Source organism: Natator depressus, chromosome 2 (genome assembly GCF_965152275.1).
Source record: "Natator depressus isolate rNatDep1 chromosome 2, rNatDep2.hap1, whole genome shotgun sequence".
Classification (NCBI taxonomy): domain Eukaryota; kingdom Metazoa; phylum Chordata; order Testudines; family Cheloniidae; genus Natator; species Natator depressus.
The window spans coordinates 76,549,340-76,565,254 of record NC_134235.1 but is presented as its reverse complement, the minus strand read 5'-3'; the positions used below and the strand labels follow the sequence as shown (position 1 = coordinate 76,565,254).

The 15,915-nt window shown below is 40.2% G+C and overlaps 1 long non-coding RNA gene across 1 annotated transcript; it reads left to right on the top strand.

Moving 5' to 3' along the window:
* The first annotated feature begins 846 nt into the window (after positions 1 to 846).
* LOC141981441 (uncharacterized) lies at positions 847 to 15,285 on the top strand. Its single transcript, XR_012637778.1, has 3 exons — positions 847 to 886; positions 13,277 to 13,343; positions 15,242 to 15,285. It is a non-coding gene; the product is annotated as an uncharacterized LOC141981441 (long non-coding RNA).
* The last annotated feature ends 630 nt before the right edge of the window (positions 15,286 to 15,915 follow it).

Here is a 15,915-nt window from a genome sequence, read left to right as displayed (position 1 = left end):
CTCCCTCCCCCCGCCCCCACCACTGCAGAGCTTAGCTGAGGGGCTGAGGTGCTTCCCTGTGCCAACGCTGTGTGGGGCTTTGGCACATGCAGGGCTCGGCTCCTCCTGGCCAGTGCTTGGGCTTTCCCGGGGCACTGGCCCAGCCAGAGGCAGTGGGGGAAGGAAGGATCCTGGTGGCCAGGCTGTTGGTGAGCTGAGCACTCTGACCAGGGGCTGGTTCTCCGCACAGCATTGGGAGTGGGACGCGCGCTGCTGGGGGAGATATTGCAGAGCAGCAGGGCTTGAGGGGGGGTGGGCAAAGGGACAAAGCAGGGAGAGGACAGCAAGAGGGGAGCATGTAAAGGGCTGATGGGTGGGCAGCAGAGGTGATAGGTACCTGGCTGCCACCTGGTGCCTGCCACCCCCATCTTGGCCACTGGAGCCCCCCATTCACTGATAGTGGGCAGGCGGCTGGCGAGCAGGGATCTGGCCAGCAGCAGGACCCGTCAGTACTGATGTGGGGGACACAGAAAGTATGGGGCAATTAGACCGTTTTAAAGAAAAAGTTGGTACACCTGCAGGAGGACTTAAATACCGGACTGTCCCTTTAAAAACGGGACGTCTGGTCACCCTATAGATACAGCTAGAGCAAACTTCTCTTACAGGAGAAATTTGTAATTCATTGACAGAGTGCATGTGATCATGACTTGTTCGAGTGGCTGAAAGTCTGCTTCTTTCTCACATGGTGGTAAAGGTTTGATCATCACTGATGACTCTCGGGCTTGTTACGCAATTTAACTGTACAAATTGAGTTGAACAAGACAGAGGAAATGGTGTTGGATGAAGAATGCTAAAAAGAGGTGGAAATTACATTCAACCTCAAAGCTTTTCCAGGAGATGCTTGTTGGTAATGTCACACTGAGATCTCCCAGCTGGAAATGTGGCAATGTGGAAAATTCTATTATACTGACTGCTGAATTCAGTGCTTTCATCATTTTGAATTGTTTCAGGGTTTGGAAGATTAAATTTCAAAACATTTTGGCTAAAATATTGTTTGAGTCTTCTGAATATGTTAAGATTTTTCTGAGCATGAGACTATATTGCAAATAATTAATATAAAATATGTAAGTTTCTTAGTAGAGTTATTCCTTCTCCTTCTAACCATTTTATAGAGAGCAATATAAAATTGGATCAGAGGGGGCATATCTAAAATGAGATTTAATCATACAATATATAATAATATTAGTGGAGAGGAAAAAATATGTCATAGGGAATGTTTCGAATAATAAGTCTATCCTAACAAAATCTGTGGATAAAAGGAGCTCAATTTCTGTAATGGATTTTTTAAAATAAGACGTGAGATTCTTCAATAACTAAATGATAATTTTTTTAATATGAAATACTATACTAATTCAGACCAATAGTCCTAGGGAAAGTTTCTTCCTAACCCCCATCTCTCAGAGGTTGACTAATGGGGGATTTATATATCCCTTTATATCCCTTGCAAACTTGTTTTTTTGTTTGATCCTCCTTTGAATACTGCTAATCTCTTGACCTTGATATCTTGTGGCAAGGAGTTCTACAGGCTAATTGTGTGTTATATAAAAAGGATTTCTTTTTATTAGTTTTAAATTTGTTGCCTATCAATTTAATTTACTATTCCCTTGTTGTTGTATAAGACAGTATTATAAAAAGGTGCATAGAAGTGTCTTCCTTTTTAACTTCTCTATACTATTTGTTATTTTTATATATTTATTATGTTCCTTTATATTCAGATTTGTCTAAAATAAAAAGCCCCATTCCTTTCAATCTCTCTCCATATGGAAGTTTCCCCTCCTAAACTGCTAATATTCTCATTGCCTATCCCAGGAGCACCTCTTTGTATACTATATGATGTTTTTATGCAGGGATGATGTGAATTGAAACCATTATTCCAGGTGAGGACAAACCAATGGTTTATATAAACATTATATAATATTTTCAGCATTATTTTCAATCTATTCTCATGTCCATTTTTCTGACTGCTGCTGCACATTGAGCGGCGGACATTCACTCAGCTGTCCATAATGATGCCCAGGTCTTTTTCCTGGGATATTATGGTTAATTCAGAACCCAGTAAGGTTTATGCTCTGTTCAGATTATTCCTTGCAATGTGTATTGTTCTACCTTTGTCAGCACTGAAATTCATCTGTGATCATGTGGTCTGTTTACCCAACTTTATTAGATCTTTCTGAAGTTCCTCACAGTCTTCTCTGGTCTTGACAAACCTAAATAATTTTGTGCAGTTTACAGATTTTGCTACCTCACTGCTTGACTGTAGGTAGGCCTATGGGTAGGGCCCTACGAAATTCAAGGTCCGTTTTGGTCAATTTCAAGGTCATAGGATTTTTAAAATAGTCAATTTCATGATTTCAGATGTTTACACCTGAAATTTCAAAGTGCTGTAACTGCTGGGGCCCCGACACAAAAAGCGGGTCCTGGGGAGTCGCAAAGCTGTTGTAAGGGGTCATGGGAGTGCGACCCTCACTTTTGCACTGCCTTCAGATCTGGGCTCTGAAGGCAGCAGTTGCGGAGCTTCCTGCAGGTGGGGGACGTTCATGGAGGTCGGTTTGATCTTCCCCATGCTGCTGGAAGCGCCCCAGCTGGGAGCTCCTAGCTGCTAGTCCCAGCTGAGCTGGGGAGGGATGGGACTTCATCTTCTTCAGCACAGCTGCTCTTGGCAGGGAGATCAGACCCACCTCCCCTGTTTCCAACAATGGTGTGCCAATTTACAGCAGCTGAGGATCTGCCCACCGATTTTGTAGAGTACGTATCTTTAATACAGGCAGATAAATGTTGTACTGAGTTCCCAGCTAACACGACTGAAAATGGCTGAGTGATGGAACCCCTGAAAAACAGGGTTTCTGGAGAAAAGGTTGACAAGCACTCAAATAATGCTACTGAGTGAACAATTGCCTTCACAATCGATGTTGTGGGGGTAGTGTTATGCCAGGGAGGAGGCTGTCGGGTTTAATGGCTGCCAATAGTTCTGTAGAAACCTCCTTTAAGCCCTCAACACTGTGGTCCCAGGCTGCTGGGGACAAGTCCCCATGGGCCTATCGTTTTTATTTAAAAGGATGGGTGCATTTTTATGCAAGCAGTGATTCCAGGGAGATCCTGAGGGTAGAGCCACTATGCGGGCAGTGTATTTATTCGATGTGGGGGAAATGACATGGAACATTCCTGCTACTGAATGTGCTGACAGACAGTGCAGCCGCGGAGCTTCCTGCAGCCGGGGGGAGGTATCCAGAGGTGGGTCTGATCTCCCCCTGAGAGAGGCGGGGAAGGGGAAGAGAAAATCCCATCCCCCGCCAGTCCCACCAGGACTAGTAGCTAGAGCCTGGTGTATGCCCCAGCCCTGCCCCTCCCTCCCAACAATTGCTAGATTTCACAGGGGAGATCTGATTTCACAGTCCATGACAAGTTTTTCACAGCCGTGAATTTGGTAGGGTCCTACTTATGGGTTTGGGTATCAGTTCTCTTAATCAACCAATATTGTAGTTTATTGATTATTTTTCTTAGAGCATTTTTGTATCAATTTTCATCACTCTTTTAAACTAAATTATCTCCTATTACTGAGATTCATGACAAATGGTATTTAGCTTCTTTGGATGTAAAGAGTCTTTATACTCCGAATATCATGCAGTTCATCATTTTTTTAAAATAATGAGCAATATAATAGCTCAGCTCTTGAATTCCAGATTCTATGAATTCAAATGGCATTAAATAAAAATATTTTACTTCTGAAAAAGCTTTATCTTCAGAAAAGCAGTATTACTGGGAGTTCTTAAATAGCACCTTCATATGGTAGTCTAGGGCCTGAAGCAATGCCCATTGGAGTCAATGGGAGTCTTTCCATTGACTTCAATGAGCTTTGGATCTGATTCATGAGTAAGGCTTTTCCAGCACAGGTTGATATGTATGTAGCATGTGGAATTATTGTAAAGATCTATGATTAGATGAGTTCATTTTATAGATGAGATGTTTTTTTTGTATGGAAATCTGAACTTGATAGCTCTGATCGTTTTTACCTGAATTAAATGCTATTTGTTCTATCCTCAGTACCCATGTAGCTCCCATTGCCACAGTATCTCAGCACCTCACAATATGGAATAGAATTGTCCTCACAACACCCCGTAAGGTATGGTGGTGCTATTATTTCCACTTTTAGAGGAAGGAGGTGAGGCATAGGGAGTCTAACTGATATGCCCAATAACACATGGAAAATCGGTGATAGAGCAGGGACTCGAACCCAGATTGGCAAAAGCCAAGGTTAGTCTAAAGCCTAATCACGAGACCATCCTCCTCCATTCTTCTCTTTAATTTGAAATAAATATTGATGATTATAGTGTTTTGGATGTGCAGGTTGCTACATTTTATAATAAAATATCTACAGCTCTTTATAGAAAAAGAATAGATTAAAAGAATTACTTGTATCCTATTTGTTTTCATTCTTAAGTTATAATTAGGAGTTTACCATATTCCCATTTCTTGAGTTAGGAGAATATTTTCTAATCAGACAGAATTCATACATCTCAGTCATGTATATAAGGTTTATACCTACGTCTTATGAAGATGATCAGATAAATGTATAAGAAGCATTGATAACACACAAGCATTGATAACATTTGAAACTAAAATTAAGAAAATTGGAATACCTTTTGTTACTACATAGTCCCATTTAAAAAAACAATCAAGAAAGTCATTAGAAATACTGAGATATATTAAGATTAAATAGTAGTTCATCTGATCTATTTAAGGAATTGCCAATGATTTTTTAGAAGAGAAATAAGAATTTATGTCTTACTGATTCTATTGATTACATAAAAACAAATCATTTGTCATCTGGTCCTTGTCCCAGGAGTTTTGCTTGTTTACCATGAAGTAATTGTGGTGGTGCTTCTTAAAGAAACAAAGGGTAAATAAGCACCCATCTCCAACTGAAAATCAATGGCAGTTGGATGCCTAGCTCGCATTTGTAGCTTTAAAAATCTTCCACTGTAACAATACTTTAAAAGTAGCTACTTTAATCATCCATTAATTGATTGGAAAATCTCTATTGATATATGATAACATTTGATATACTCATATGACCTTGTGGCTTGTCATATGTGAGAGAGACCGGTAGACCTTTGAAACAATGAATTACTAAGATAAATCTGAAATAAGGATGGATGATATCACCTCGCCTCTTGCTAGACACTTTATAGATAAAATTCAGTCTGTTACTATACTGTGTTTAGTTTGGATTGAACATATTTTTAGATCACATTGAATTGGAGATGGATACCACTACCCTTACTCATATTGCATAGTTTCTTACTTTGTAAGTAGTCCCCATTGATTTTGGGGAGTAAGATAATGCTCAATGTTGGTGAGGGTGGCATAATTCCAATTTTTGTCCCTGCTTGGACTGAATGAAGATAATTCATTGAATTCCTTTTGAGGAAATAGATTAATGTATTTGTTGATATAAAATGAGCAATAGTCCCACAAAGGCTATATTGAACCAGAGATGATGAAGGCCATGTGTGTTGTACATCCTGGTGGGATTCTCCCCCCTCCGCCCTTCCAGGGGCAATTTACATTTTTTCCTCTCTTAAGTGAGTGTTTCTTATTCCATTTAGCTATATTGTTTTCATTGACTATTCTCTGTGATTTAGAAAATATTCATTTTCTAACCTCAGTCACACTAAGACTGTCGTTGCTTGCGTATTGCATAAAGCCACTACATACAACCTGTGAAACATCATCTTGTGTGTGATTTTAACCCTTCCAATTCTTTTTGACATGTCAGTTAGTATTCACCTCTGCTATCATTCCCTTCTATCTTCCACCTAGTCCATGATCCCATTATAACAGGCCAGTGGTGTATGAAGTACATTTAGATAACCCATGTAATAACCTATTCTTATCCTCCTTAATCCTAGTCCCCTGGCTTCTCTTATTTGTTCAATTTACTTGTTGCATGTCAATTTAAATTACGTTGTTAGATCTTTGCAACAGGAACTGTGTTCTCCTTTGCCTAGCATGAGGGACCCTGATCCTGATTAGGGCCACTAGGTGCTATGACAAAACAAATAATAATAAACAACAATAATCTATAACTCTAACGGAGCACAATACAATAGGACCATCCGTAAGTGCAAACAAATGTTTTGCTTCTTAAGCTACACACTTCTGCAGCATTTCTAGTATTATGCGTGTGAAATTAGCCATATACTAACATGGGAGCCTAGAAGCCATCAAACTGGATGATAAGTTGAGGTTTTTCCTATGTTTAAAGTTTACTAATGCTTTAATACAAATCCATGGATGGAGCAGAAAACAAGAACTTTTCTAGCTAAAACTTCCTTGTGATACTATGACAACAAGACAAAGAGAAAGGAAGCATTTTTGTTTCTCCAAATTTAGACTGGCATTCTTAGGCCACCTCTTCACGTACCAGTAGATCAGTGCAGTGGTGTTAATTTAGGGGGTCTACTGAAGACCAGCTAAATCGATGGCAGAGCGCTCTCCGGTTGACTCCAGTACTCCAGCTCCCTGAGAAGAGTAAGGGAAGTCGGCGGGAGAGCATCTCCCATCGACACAGCATGGTGTAGACACTGCGGTAAGTCAACCTAAGCTACATAACTGAAATAGCGTAACTTAGGTCGACTTACCGTGGTAGTGTAGACAAGCCCTTAAACTCCTTAGTACTTTGGAAGTGTGGAGGTTGCTATGGGTGGAGGAAAGTAATATCATGCCAGTTCAGCAAGGTATCAAGTGTAAACAAATTAGGAAATTTCAAAGCTGCTTATCTGGATTCAAAAAAAGAAAATAAATTGAATGTGGGTTATTTAAAATTTGGTCACGCATTAAGTAAACAAGGCTAGGTAAATGTGTACAGCATCTGCAAACATGTACAATATTTTAAAAACATTTTTCTTTTTTAGCCAAATATTTGCTCCATTTAATAGCTGTCTATTTACTTAGCACATGAAATAATTGTTCAACTCTTCCTTTTTTAAACACAGGATTTTAGAAAGATGAGTTTACATTAAGAAAAAATCAGCTTTACCTACACCATGCTAAATTGTTTTAAAATAACGATGCCAACCTAACAATATAGTCCGGTGGCTTGAAGCTTTTAATATACAGTCAGACTCCTCTAAACTCTTCGGAGACCTTTTTAATGCCATTAATATGCTCAGTAAATTAAGTTATTACAATAGGCTAGCCCAAAACTGTATCAAGATATCTCACTTTTATCTGATCCTTCACCAGAAGCATATACTGTATTTCTGTTTTCTTTCCAAAGCAGAGCCATTGAAAAGCTGTGGATTATTGGGAAATCTTATACAATTGAGATGTCACATTTTCAAACTATCTGGAGAAATAACCAGTGGTTCAAAAGGTGATATTTAACTTAAAATAGAAACCACCCTTGAATTTTTAGATCTTCAAGTGACTTGGCTGAGCTTCCAAATCAAACAGATACAAGTGTATATTTTCCACCTGAAATATAGCCTTAAGATGAATTCTTGTTCATGTTTATGGGAAACATTTCTGCTTCCATAAGGACATCTAGTTAATTCAAGATCATTTAAGAGAGGTATGCTTTTATAAACAATATGCTCAGTCAGTAAGCAGAAATACAAGTAAGTACCTCTCAGAGCAAAGATTCCTCTTGAAAAACTAATATATATTGGAGAGACCATACAGTACTTCTCATATACTTGAAGTGTACTAGAATCACTATAGCATATCAAACTATTTTTTCCTTTTATTAAGGTCATCTGTTGACTTTAACACTTCAGTTTTATTATCTAAGATCACTGAGGACTGAATTCTCTATTCCTGACTTGACCAAAATTTCCACCTAAATCAATGCTTGGGCAAAGCTGGCTGAATATCATATAACAGTATAAGTTTACATGGTGACCTGCAAACGTCACCATGGGAAATCCTGTCCCCTCCCACAGGGGTCTGAACACAGAAGAGTATTGGTGGAACACACTTCAACACAGGGCAAGAGGATAACTCTGTGCCTCAAAGCTCAGGGAGAGTTTGATATTGCTGATTTAACAGCTGATCCTCCACTCCCCAATAGCCCTTGGAGAATAGAGCAAATTGATTATCTATGACATGGAGGAGCATCCCTTTCCTTTCCCATCCCTCCCTCCCTGGTTTACTCCATCTCTGTGATTAACTTTGGTAGACAAGGTATGATCCCAGCCCCAAGAAGTTTTTGTGCATCAAAGTCATGTTGCACTTATTAAATATCATCATGCTTTTGATATACACTGTGACAGGGTCGGGCCAGATAGCTACAGGAGAGTGATAGAAGGCAGCTATATTAGCCCCAGATTAAGCAGGTCCCTTTTCGCTGGTTAAGGTAACAGGGGTGGTTCCAGAACAATCAGAAACTTTCTGGAACCAGTTAAGGCACACAGGCTAATTTGGACACCTGGAGCCAATTAAGAAGCTGCTAGAATCAATTAAGACAGACAGGCTAATCAGGGCATCTGGTTGAAAAAGGACCTCACTTCAGTCAGTGAGGGGTGCGCAAGGAGCTGAGAGTGAGAGGGTGTGCTGCTGGAGGACTGAGGACTACAAACGCTATCTGGCATCAGTAGGAAGGTCCTATGGTGAGGATACAGAAGGTGTTGGGAGGAGGCCATGGAGAAGTAGCCCAGGGAGTTGTAGCTGTCACACAGGTGTTACATGAAACACTGTAGACAGCTGTGATCCACAGGGCCCTGGGCTGGAACCTGGAGTAGAGGGTGGGCCCGGGTTTCCCCCTTTCTCCCCAACAGGATACAGGAGGAGTTGACCTGGACTGTGGGTCCCACCAGAGGGGAAGGTGGATCAGCAGAGACTGCGGGGATTGTTCTCCTTCCTTTTCCCCATGCTGGCCAGTGATGAGGTTAGCTGAGTGAATGGCAGGTTTGAGCCACTAGCAAAAGTGGCTAAACTGAGGGCTGCCGTGAATCTCTGAGGCAAGCAAATCCGCCTATAAGCACAGGACCCACCGAGGCAGAGGAGGAACTTTGTCACAATAGATTTAATCAGCTGATGCCTCCATATGTAGTGCAAAAACTGACACAGTGCTAATTGCTCTGGGGGAGGGTGCCTTGCATCAAGAGCCAGATATGCAATATGTAAGTGACCACTTAGATACGCACATTTTCTTTTTCATGATAAGTAAACTTATCTACCAAGCTGTGTCAGGGACTTTGGCTCAAATGCTCAAAGGTACTTTGGTGCCCAACTCCCATAGATTTCACAGAATCATACGGTTAGAAGGGACCGCAAGGGTCATCTAGTCTAACCCCCTGCCAAGCTGCAGGATTTGATGTATCTAAACCATCCAAGACAGATGGTGATCCAGCCACCTTTTGAAAACCTCCAGTGAAGAAGCTTCCACAACCTCTGTAGGCAGTTTGTTCCATTGTCCTACTGTTCTTACAGTTAGGAAGTTTTCCCTGAGATTTAATCTAATCAAATTTCAAATTAGGAACATAAATATTGAAAGTTAGGAGCCTAAATTCTTTTGACATTTTTTCTTTTCTTTTTTTATTTTAATTTAAATTTCAAATTCTGAAATTAGAAAAATGTCGACCAGCTCCAGTCTGGAGTATCAAGATGGCTGACTCAAGTCTCAGTCTTCTGCTTTCCTGTATGTACAGGTCCTTGATGCTGAGTCCTATAGGAAAATATATACACAGATCATAGCTGTGCAAGAACAGAGGATTTCAGAATCATTTTGTGAAAGCAGGGCTGCTACCTTACATGAGTTAGTTGCAAGTCTTGTGATAGTTAGGGGTTGTCTCAAAGCTGCAGAAGTCAGGTATGGAAACCTCATCTTTCAGTAAACAACAACAAAAAACGTTTCTAGGTCTTGTATTTGAGGAAGAAAGCCTGAAAAAATGAACACTAAAGACTCACAAACCAGAAGACCATTAAAAAAAACCCTAAATTAATTATTTTAAAACAAATCTCTTTATTGTTGAGACAATCTCATGGTTTTGGGGGCCTGAGTCATGAGGTTAGAGTGCTTGTGGTTGGCAATAATGCATTTGTGCTCATTTCAACAAATTACCTAGCTGGGAGAAATCCCTCACATAGTTCAGTTTCTTATACCCTTTAATCCTGTTGAGGATGTCAACAAAGATGGTGGCAAAGGGAAGATTTTATCTAGCTATTTTGATATCCCCTTTTTATAGTCTCAGGCCCCAATCCTTCAAAGAGTTCTTTATTCTTGCGATAAACTCCAGTCAATAAATAAGACCCATAGAGCTCATCACAGGATCAGAACCTAAGTGTTTGCTTAAATTACTGAGTTCCAGTCACTGGACAGGGGGCAGATTGTGTGCATGTGATAGGAAATGCAGGTCAATGTCAATATGAGTGTACGATGAATGAGAGCAAATAGGTACAATATGTATATTTATTTTGATAATTAGCTTATTTTTTCTTTTATTTTGTGGCATGTCTTGCAGTAATCGTGAAATATGCAAGTCATACTTTGTTTGAGAGACTCACTGGATTAAAAGGATGTCTAAAAGGCACTGTACCGAGGCTTAAGAAGGCTTGATTTGAGAAGGAATTGTTTAGTTTCTCTGAGGAAGAATAAATAATTAAAAGAGTCTGACTACATAGCTAATATTACAGTACGTAGATACACAACCCAGGGAGGCTTGGTGTATAATGCATTAATTTATGTGCTGTTTAAAGGTACCTTATCTTTTGGTTTTGTTATTTGTAAGTTAGACTGTGTATTTGCTTAGGCAACAGCATGCCCAGCAAGAGCTGGAAAGCTGATACTCTTACTGGGAGTCCAACTTGCAATTTGGAGCTCTCAGGTAGAGAGAGGTGGTCGGAAGCCAGGGGTTCTTTTTCTATATGGGTGGGAACCATGAACTTTGACCTTCATTCCCATCATCCTCTAGGAAATGTAATTACATAACTACATGTTGCTGGAGGTTTTATTTACATTTTGGGTGACAAACATAATTTTGCAATCTTCTTTTCTTTTTAACCAAAGGGTGGTGATGGGTTTGCAGCAAATGTGTTATAGGGATATCTTTGAATGCAGAATACACATACTCTTTTTTATTTGGAAGGCTGAGTTGACCAGAGAGGGCAGTCCTATTTTAGAAACGAATTTAGCAGAGCGCTTAAGGATGGACTTTAGTACGCGCTTATTTAATGAAGCAATTAAGCACATGTTTAACTTTAAGCACATGTTTACTTCCCTTTGAAATCAATGGGATTTAAGGAAGTGCTTAAAGTTAAGTGCTTTGCCAAAAAGGGCTGCACTTAAGCAGGTATATAAATGCATTGCTGAATCAGGGCATGACACGGTTCTGCTAAGCTACATGTAACAGGGCAGCTCAGAAGAAGTTTAATTCTAGAAGTAGACTCTAGGCCAGAAGTATTAATGCTAGCTTGTGCTGCAGAGTAGTAGTTAATTTCTTGGCTGTAGGACTGGATACTAAAAATGTATATTTTTTGTCTTTACCATTTGTTTTCTTAATTTTTAAAAAAAGTTTCCATATAACTCTTTCCTGCCTCTTTAATGAGCCTTTCCAATATCTCTCAGGTGCCACTACCTTAACAGATGCTGCTAGATTCTGTGATGTGAGCACCTCGCCTGTAGGGATGGACTGAGACCACCAAATATTTTGCACATGCTATCAAAGACCTATCAGTTGGTAATGCCTCTGGGGCATTAATGACTTGAACCAGTGACTGAGAAGATAGATCCCTTGAGTCTTTAATTCATGTCAAGTGAAAACATATGAGTGGCCCTGATCTGAAAGGTTAGTCAGTTCCAAACTTTCCTAGCAGCATTCACCAACCTTTTTATGTAGCTACACAATAAAAAGCTAGGATATTTATTTCCTTTGGCCTATATACTGCCCTTCCTATGTAACACTCTACAGAAGGGAAGCACATACTGACACAGTTCCGTTGCTTTAGGATAGCCACCAGATCAACCCATCATCCCTTTGGGACCAGTGGACTGATGCAGTTCCAAAGAAGAGGGTAATGTAGCTGTGATTTTTCATGTTGCCTTTTTTAAGAGTAGGGGATCTGCGCACAAAGTATCATGATGCCTACAAAAGGTTAGTTGAGACCCCACAGATTTGAGGCTTCCTTGGCTTCTGCACAGTCCCCACTCTGTTACCTAGCAATCAGGGGCTTCTAAGTTTGTGGTGATGCCACTGACTCACTAGCCTACTACTGACTACTGACTCACTAGTCTACTCACTAGCCACATACCAACACTCCATCCATGGTGGATGAAATGCTCTGGAATAGGAGTCCTGGCTGCTATGAGCAATAGTAAATAACATTACAATGCACTTAACCTTCAATCCTGCACTAGCAGAAAGGGATCATCTAGGAACTGACCTAAGTGATTTTTCCCCAGTATTCCTCTGATTCTATGTGACTAGAAGGATTGTGTTTTATTTTTATTTATCAATGATCCTTCACCACAGACACAAGGTGATCAGAGATGATGGAATGCTATAGAGCCGTGCTGTACCATAGCAGCTCAGAATGCAAGAACAATGAAAATGTATTTCTCTACCTTGCCTCACTGCGTTCTTTCTAAAACTTCCCTTTTCTTTGTCTGTAACATTGCCAGCATACATTAACTGCTACTTCAGTCTGCAGCAGGAGAAATTTGCAATTATTGTCACAGAAGGTTTAATATATTTTAAGGCAGCTCTGCTGTCCACAAAAGGGCTTTGAACAGGAGGTTGTAAACTAGAGATGCTCCATTTATCTTACCTATGACAAGGAGTAAAAATTTAGGAATTCCCAAGTGCCACTGATGACTGCTGTAGCATCCTGTAATTAAAGGCTGCATTACATTTGGATGGTAGTGGTGAACATTGCTGTTTGAAGACTACAGCCAACACAGTATCTTAATTGAACTGTTAAAAAAAAACCATAGGGGATCAATAAAAGGTAAGATTTGTTAGAATTAAGATGTTAAATAAAAGAACATGCAGGCTGGAAGCAATGGAATCTTTATGCCTCACTTGGTGGGAAGCCAAGAGCTTCTGAAATCAGTCAGTACATTTTATTTTTGGCATGGGTAGGAGATACTGGCTCAGGTATAATCTGAGCCTCTAGAACTTTTCACAAGGTTTGGGGAACAGAGGCTTTTGAAAGCTCCTTATTGGTTTTCCTTTGATCTGAGCAATTCCTAGAAAGGCAGGAGGTGGAAGCATTAGTGCTATTTTCTTTCTTTTGTCAGGCCTTACCTTCAGTGAACCGCTGCAAGAGAGGCGCCTGGAGCAGCCCTGAGAGACCCTATGGTGACTGTACGTCAATGTCAGCTTTTTAACCAGTAGCCTGTTTTCAGCTTGAACTAATTTCTCATGCTTCCTTCCCCACTCCTACCACCTTGAGAGGACAGCTACGGCCCCATGTCCTGCTTCAACAGACATCTGAAAGTCTTCCTGTGGTATTTTCATGTGTCCCACAGTTCTTACCAAAGCTGTGGTCTGAATATCACAGCAGAGCTCAGAGCCACAGAAGTCTGAGAGGCTGGTAGAGCAAACTAATACAGCAACAGCATTACACTGTAGTCCTGAGATTTCTGTTTCCTGATAAGATGTAAAAATCTTTCTGTCAAGACTGTGTAAAGGGCAGGAGGGTTAGTACTGCTTTCTCCATTAAAAAGGGGCTGTGGTGTATCTCAATTCTTTGTATTCTCAATTGTATTATTATAATCTCCATCAACAACATTTGTCGCCCTTGAGATGAGACTTGGCAGGTGAAATCTCAAGGGTATTGACTGATTTGGGGGCAAGTTAGGGGGCGATTCAAAATCTGGCTTATGATGCAAAGTTAGCTTCAACCTTACCTACAGATTTCAGAGTAGCAGCCGTGTTAGTCTGTATCCGCAAAAAGAACAGGAGTACTTGTGGCACCTTAGAGACTAACAAATTTCTTTGAGCATAAGCTTTTGTGAGCTACAGCTCACTTGGATGAAGTGAGCTGTGGCTCACGAAAGCTTATGCTCAAATAAATTTGCTAGTCTCTAAGGTGCCACAAGTACTCCTGTTCTTCTTACCTACAGAGTGACTACAGGAACTGGTGCTCCATAATTAAAAAACAATAGGTCAGATTCACCACTTTGCATAGCTCAGGCAAAGAAAAGCAGGTGGAATATACTAGTGAATCTGGTCCTGTATTTAAATAATAGTATGGATCTGACTACCTGCACTCTTTCTGTGCCTTTCACTGGAGGCTCTTAAGTGGCTTTGCCATCATTAATACAGATTTTAGGTGCCTACCTGTAGGGATCACTCAGCGTTGTTAAGATCTTTCTGTTGGTTCCTACGGTAGCATCTACATAAGATTCTTTTTTATTTTTGCCCCAGATTTTCCACTGTTGCTACCACCAGTGGAGCTGATACAGTGGGAACAACGAGAGAGCGTTGATGTAGGCACCCTTCCTCAATGCAGTTGGGCATGACACAGTGGCAAAAATGTCAGAAGCAGTCAATGCCTTGCTTACGTTAAATTTGCTATTTAACTGCTGGTAGCAATGGTGGGAAACTTTGGTAACAATCCTAGAATACATACGGCCTGAGTCTCAGTACTTCATAACTGTTGGCAGGGCTCTCTATATTGTGGGCTCCCTGTTATGGAATGTATTCCTTTTTTCAACCCATCAGAGCAAATTCTGGTGACCTTTGGGAACAACGTAAGGCCCATTGATTTTATTCAGCATTCATCTGAATGATTTTATTTTGCTTTTCATGTTTGGTTTTGCAGGCTTGTTCTCGCTAATATGTGTTATGTGTTTTAATCTATGTTGATGAAGTGCCTGGCTGTCATGGAGGTCTTACACAAATTAGTAAATTAAATAATATATGTTGGTGTATCTGTGATATTCATAAAAGATGCAATAGGAATTTGCCCCCTAACATGATCTAGCCAAGAATATACCTACAATTCCTTAGCAAATACCTGGTGAAACCAAACCCCCCAAAGAATTGCAATGTATGTCATAAGATATCCTGAAAACAGACCTGGCTTCTTCAGTAAGGGAGGGGTACATTTCTACACCTCAATTATTCATGTATACTCATTGAAAACACACTTCATGAGTGAAAGGTATTTCACGTGCAAAGTTTGCTAGAATAATCAATTCAGATGCATAAATAAAAGGAAGCTGTCTGCCTATGTGAAATTTTTTTATATCTTTCAGCTAACTCTGATGTAAATGTGAAATCCAGCAGTCAGAGACCTCATGTGGATTTGTGTCTGTGAGTCCATAAAACAATGAATGGCTTATACTTATCCATATATATTGTTTAGTTCTCTGTGGTGGATATTGTATTTTTCAGTTAATAAGTCATTTGAAGATAATTCAACGTACTTTATTAATGTTAGACTAGTTTTAATTTTATTTAATGGATTTATACTGTCGAAGAAAATAACACCAAAAACAACGAGGAGATGTCTGCATTTTGTTGTACAGCATGCCCGTTAGTGAAATAAAAGGCATGCCACAGTCTAGCCTGTCCACTTAGGCATGCTACACCCAAAAAGCCAGCTTGTAATAAACCTTTCAGTGCAGTGAAAGGCATGCTACAAAACGCTGTGGTGTTCCAACTGCAAAATGTTACCATACAATACAGATTGATAGGGTATATAGTGTTGCTGAGTTACATGGAATGTGTGATTGCAGGATTTGCTAATAGGTTAAGAGAAATGGGGGTAAACATTATGACCCCTTTTGCACTGCTCAAACAGTTGAAAGGGGCTGTACAACTGCCCCAGATGAGCAGCTGGGAAATCCCCAGCTAGTGCGGAGCTGTAAGCCAACTCTTCCTGGCATCGCACCTTGTGGGTTGTGCTGGCCAAAGAAGGGAATATGGC